Below are 6,630 nucleotides of genomic sequence, written 5' to 3'. Positions count from 1 at the left end.
GAGGAAAAGGAGGAGGAGGAGGAGGAGGAGGAGGCAGTAAAGTGAGCTGTAACCTGAGAGAGTGAGGGGCGAGTTAATGTGTCCATCTTGGTGTGGGCGTGGCCCTATGGTCCATCTCGCGGCGTGCGCGGGCGTAAGGCGATTACGGCCGCAGATCTGGAAGCTTTGGTTACATTCCTCTCTCATCCTGCCGACCCAACGGCGGTGCGTGATGCGTTTAGTGCCTCCTCGCTCGATGCAAATCTCATCACCGTGTTTCAGACACGAACGCCGGGAAGCGACAAACAGAAACCGGAGAGAGGCCGCATTAACGCCGCGGCTCCTTCAAGAAACGAAAAAGGAAACCAGAGGCTGAAAATATGGCGTCGGGTTTCAGCCGTTTGGAAAAATATCCTCAATTTGATCAAAAATTTATAATGCGACTTTTAGAGCAGCTTGGGTTTCCTGCTGCTGCACATTATGCAGCTCCTTTAATGTGGTTAACACACTTTAACACAGAGCCTGCACTCTGTTACCCACAATGCAACTGGGGCCCAGAAGAGGGGGTGTTTATGTGTGTATGCATCAGACCAGCAGTTAGTAAAAATACAAGATCTGAGCAACAAGTTAGGACGGCGTATTAGCGACACGTTGGAAAAATAAAAACACCTGTCACTAAAGTTGCAATATTTCAAGAATAAAGTCGCAGTTTAAAAAAAATCCAAACTCATAATTTAACAAAAATAATGTCGTACTGTTATGAGATTAAAGTCATAATATTTTGAAAATAAATTCACAATAGTGCGATAAAAAGTCATAATTTAGAAATCGTAAGCCTTAAGCCTTGTTCAGTTCTTATGATAAAACAAACCCAAACGTCTGCGAACTGTCTTCAGAGTCCGTAGACTGATGGTAATGTGTTGATGGTGGGTGGGGACAAATGCGGTACAACATGTACGAATACACAACAGCAGAAAAACAAACACATCTAGAGCCTGCGCTAGTGAAAGTAGAACCTCAAAAAAGTTCCCAGTTCTCCATTATGAGACGAGTGGGTATGACTTCATTCTCATAAATTATTAGGTTTTTCCCACCTGTTTTTAAATTATGACCTTATTCTCAAAATGAAGGCTTTATTCTCGAAATACGATGACATTATTCTCATAAAATTATGAGTTTTATCTCAATTTTTTTTTTTTACTTTATTCTCATCGTGACATATGTTTTTGTTTTCTAATGTTTCTTTCTGAAACGCCATCGTAACAGACACAGTGATGATGAAGCAGATGGTTGAACAGAACGTAGACGTCCTAGTGGCTGTTGGTGGTACTACACCAGTGTTTATGGTGAAACTCTGTGACCTCTGACCCCGTCTGTGCTCCCAGTTCAGTCTCCATGTTTAGATGAAGTCAAACATACAAATGTTCTTCATGTTAATGTCAATATGTAAATGATATTTCATTTTTATTCCAATTTTTATTTATATAAAATACTAAATTTCTTATTTTTCTGTTTAGATTTTCATTTTCACTTGTTTGTCATTGACTGTGAAACGTATTATTATCATTATTATTATTATTATTATTATTACTATTTTATTTTTATTTTTTTCATTTTTGTTTGGTTTGTGGTTTCTTTGGTTCATGTTACTTCTCATTTTGTTAATTTTTTATTCATTTTTCTTCCATTTATTGATCACTTTGGCTGTTTTTTTTTTTCATTTTGTTTGTTCATTTTATTTTTTACTTTATTTTAGTTCATCTTTGGCTCAGTTTTTGCATCTTCTTTCTTATTTTGTACATTTCTTACTCATTTTTGTTCATTTTATTGCTTCTTTAATTATTTCTTTCTTCATTTTAGTACATTTTTTTCACGTTTTTTAAAAATTATTTTGTACATTTTTTTTTACTTCCTTTTGTTTGTTTTATTTTTTAAATTTGTTTCTGTTCATTTTGTTGCCTATTTCATCATCATTATTATTATTATTATTATTATTATTATTATTATTATTATTATTATTATTATTATTATTATTATCATCATCATCATTATTATTTTTATTTTCATTTTGTTTGGTTTGTGGTTTCTTTGGTTCATGTTACTTCTCATTTTGTTAATTTTTTCATTCATTGCTCTTCCATTTATTGATCACTTTGGCTGTTTTTGTTAATTTTGTTACTTATTTTATTTTTTACTTTATTTTAGTTCATCTTTTGCTCAGTTTTTGCACCTTCTTTCTTATTTTGTACATTTTTAACTCATTTTTGTTCATTTTATGTATTGTTTCTAAATAAAAGTAGCCCCTCCGTCCACTGTCATGCACCTACTGGTTTTACTGGTGACCCAGTGGGACCCAGTGTTGCAGGTTTATTCTGCTCATTCCAGTTCCATGTCAGTCAGTGTCAGACTGGGACTGTTGTTGAATGTGTATGAATGTTCATCAGATTACAGACGTGTTCACAGATGCATCACAAACAGTCACATGACACATTTACTGTTCCACATTAGCTGTTCTTTATATTTCACCTTTTCTTTATTGGTTTATGATCATTTATTATAATATTATCCTCTGCAGTTTTCAGGATAAATTATATATTTACTATAATTAATTCGCTGATCATGTAGATGTTCATTAAAAGTCAGAGTAAATTCAAAGTTATTTTATCAAAACAGAAGAAACTGAAGAAAAAAAGACTTTTTCTGCAAAATCTATCATGAACTTTTCATATAGAAATATATATATATATATATATATATATATATATATATATATATATATATATATACACACACACATACATACATATATATAGATATATATAGAGATATATAGAGATATATATTTAAATATAATGATTAATTATATTTAAAATGGACAAACCATGACATTCTCTGTCGTTACTCAACACTTCCAGTTTTTAATGCATTTAAGGTGAATTCTGGAGTTTTGTGTTTGTATCACCTACGAGCAGACGCTTGAAGTGAACTGAGATCATCTTCATCGTTTTTTTCTTTTAACTAAAACAAAGCGAAATCTGAGCAAAACATTCAATGACTAAAAGAAAAATGAAAATGTCAAACTGTACTCATCAATGTTCTCCTCCTCCTCCTCCTCCTCCTCCTCCTCCTCCTCCTCCTCCTCCTCCTCCTCCTCCTCCTCCTCCTGTGTTTATGTTCCTCCTCCTCCTCCTCCTGTGTTTATGTTCCTCCTCCTCCTGTGTTTATGTTCCACCTCCTCCTCCTCCTCCTCCTCCTCCTGTGTTTATGTTCCTCCTCCTCCTCCTCCTCCTCCTCCTCCTCCTGTGTTTATGTTCCACCTCCTCCTCCTCCTGTGTTTATGTTCCTCCTCCTCCTCCTCCTCCTCCTCCTGTGTTTATGTTCCACCTCCTCCTCCTCCTCCTCCTCCTCCTGTGTTTATGTTCCTCCTCCTCCTCCTGTGTTTATGTTCCTCCTCCTCTTCCTCCTGTGTTTATGTTCCTCCTCCTCCTCCTCCTCCTCCTCCTGTGTTTATGTTCCTCCTCCTCCTCCTGTGTTTATGTTCCTCCTCCTCTTCCTCCTGTGTTTATGTTCCTCCTCCTCCTCCTCCTCCTCCTCCTGTGTTTATGTTCCTCCTCCTCCTCCTCCTGTGTTTATGTTCCTCCTCCTCCTCCTCCTCCTCCTGTGTTTATGTTCCTCCTCCTCCTCCTCCTCCTGTGTTTATGTTCCTCCTCTTCCTCCTCCTGTGTTTATGTTCCTCCTCCTCCTCCTCCTCCTGTGTTTATGTTCCACCTCCTCCTCCTCCTCCTCCTCCTGTGTTTATGTTCCTCCTCCTCCTCCTCCTCCTCCTCCTCCTGTGTTTATGTTCCACCTCCTCCTCCTCCTCCTGTGTTTATGTTCCTCCTCCTCCTCCTGTGTTTATGTTCCTCCTCCTCCTGTGTTTATGTTCCTCCTCCTCCTCCTGTGTTTATGTTCCTCCTCCTCCTGTGTTTATGTTCCTCCTCCTCCTGTGTTTATGTTCCTCCTCCTCCTGTGTTTATGTTCCTCCTCCTCCTCCTGTGTTTATGTTCCTCCTCCTCCTGTGTTTATGTTCCTCCTCCTCCTCCTCCTGTGTTTATGTTCCTCCTCCTCCTCCTGTGTTTATGTTCCTCCTCCTCCTCCTCCTCCTCCTCCTGTGTTTATGTTCCTCCTCCTCCTCCTCCTGTGTTTATGTTCCTCCTCCTCCTCCTGTGTTTATGTTTCTCCTCCTCCTCCTGTGTTTATGTTTCTCCTCCTCCTCCTGTGTTTATGTTCCTCCTCCTCCTCCTCCTGTGTTTATGTTCCTCCTCCTCCTCCTGTGTTTATGTTCCTCCTCCTCCTCCTGTGTTTATGTTCCTCCTCCTCCTCCTCCTGTGTTTATGTTCCTCCTCCTCCTCCTGTGTTTATGTTCCTCCTCCTCCTCCTCCTGTGTTTATGTTCCTCCTCCTCCTCCTCCTGTGTTTATGTTCCTCCTCCTCCTCCTGTGTTTATGTTCCTCCTCCTCCTCCTCCTCCTGTGTTTATGTTCCTCCTCCTCCTCCTCCTGTGTTTATGTTCCTCCTCCTCCTCCTCCTGTGTTTATGTTCCTCCTCCTCCTGTGTTTATGTTCCTCCTCCTCCTCCTCCTGTGTTTATGTTCCTCCTCCTCCTCCTCCTGTGTTTATGTTCCTCCTCCTCCTCCTGTGTTTATGTTTCTCCTCCTCTCCTCTTGTTCTTCTTGTTTCCATTTCACTCGCTGCCTCTGAATCAATAACAGGAATAAAAACTTCACCAACACAATCAATTACATCCACTTCATTTTCATAACTCGACTCCATCGTCCTCGTCGCCGCGACAACAGGCTGGCGCTGTCCTCTGGGACAGGTGGACCCCCCCCCTCCCCTTTAGACCCCCCCCATCCTTCATCCCGCTGCATTAAGACCAGATTGTTAACGAGGTATCGGATTCTGATGATGGACGTTCCACACAGACACTTTGAGGAAAATCTGAGGACGGATTAGTTTACGTCTAAAACGGCGAGATGGGATCAATAACAATATTTTCCCTGAAAACAGCAGACACCCCCCCCCCCCCCCCAGCTTTAAAAGCCCCTCACATTCATTTTTAATGGAGAGGGCCATAGGGTTAGCTGGGCGCGCGGTTAGCGGAGTCGGCGGAAGGCTAATACACCGACAGCTGTGCGTTAGACGCAGCGAAGACGCCGTTTGGGTGTGTGGGGGGGTAGGGGGACGTTTGGGGGGGTGAGGGGGGGGTCAGTGTCAGCGGCTAATTGGTTCCTTGGCTGTGACACTCGATCTGGATGATCCAATCAGAGGAGGCCGAGACAGGATGGAGACACAGAGAGCTTCAACACTGGACCAAAGCAACAGAAACAGCCCATAATATGATGAAACCCGATCCAGCGGCGGCGAGCGGCGGCTTCAGAAGAAACCGCAGAGGAAGAAAACTCCTCCGACTGACTCCGAAACTGAATCAAGTCAATCTGATGTCATCTAATGCGCTCGCAATCCAATAAAGTCCCACATAGAACCGACAAAACAGCCAAACCAAACACAGATGCAGAGGAGGCGGAGGAAACCGGAGCCCACGAGGAGGACGCGAGAGCGAGGACGCCACGAGAGTGAGGACGCCACGAGAACAAGGACGCAGTGAGAATCAGGATGCCGAGAGAACGAGGACACTACTAGGATGCAATGAGAACTCAGCGAAAACGCCACAAGAACACAACTAAAATGCAATGACAACGCAACAAGGACGCCATGAAAATGTAATGAGAACGCTGCAAGAATGCACCAAGAACACAGAGAACACAACAAGGACGCCACAAAAACGCTACAAGAATGACATGAGGAAACCCAGAAACAGACAGAACGCCAACAGCAAACATGTGACCAGTCGACGTCATCACAACATCCAGAGAAAAAAATTAAAGAAAACTAAAACCAATGTGTTTAGGAGAAACAGGAAAAAACTAGACTCATGTTGTGTTCAGGAGCAATGGCTAAAACAGGTGAAACTATTGGAGAAATATGACATGACAATGACGTAAAAACTCAGTAAAACTAAACTGTTATAAATGTCGTCTTCACTGAAGTCTCATTCTTTACGTTTGTCACATTTACAGGTTTTTCAGTTTATGGTGTTTTTGGAAATGTGACTCCACCTCCTTGTGTGTTCTCCAACCTTTGGTCTTCGTTCGTCGTGTCCTCTGTCCTCCTGAGGTGGGACGGTGTTTAGAAGGTTTTCACATCAATCACATAAACTCAGTGATTGGATGAGTGGACTGCAGCTGGGTGTCTGATTTAAAGACAATAGGAAAATCCAAGACCGATGTGAACATTAGGATGAGGTTCAGGTCCTGACCTGAGATCAGTTTAACCTCAAACTAACTTTAACCCTGAAGGAAATAAGCTCCGCCTACTGTTACAGTCTGGACGAACCCACCCTGAGCATCCTGATGTACAGAAGATCCTGAATGCCTCACAACATCCTGATGTGCAGACAATCCTGAATGCCTCACAATGTCCTGATGTACAGATGATCCTGAATGCCTCACAATATCCTTATACAGATGATCCTGAACGCCTCACAATATCCTGATGTACAAAAGACCATGAATGCCTCACCACATCCTTATACATCTGATCCTGAATGCCTCA

Source organism: Sphaeramia orbicularis, unplaced genomic scaffold (assembly GCF_902148855.1).
Source record: "Sphaeramia orbicularis unplaced genomic scaffold, fSphaOr1.1, whole genome shotgun sequence".
Lineage (NCBI taxonomy): Eukaryota > Metazoa > Chordata > Actinopteri > Kurtiformes > Apogonidae > Sphaeramia > Sphaeramia orbicularis.
This window is presented reverse-complemented; position numbering follows the sequence as displayed.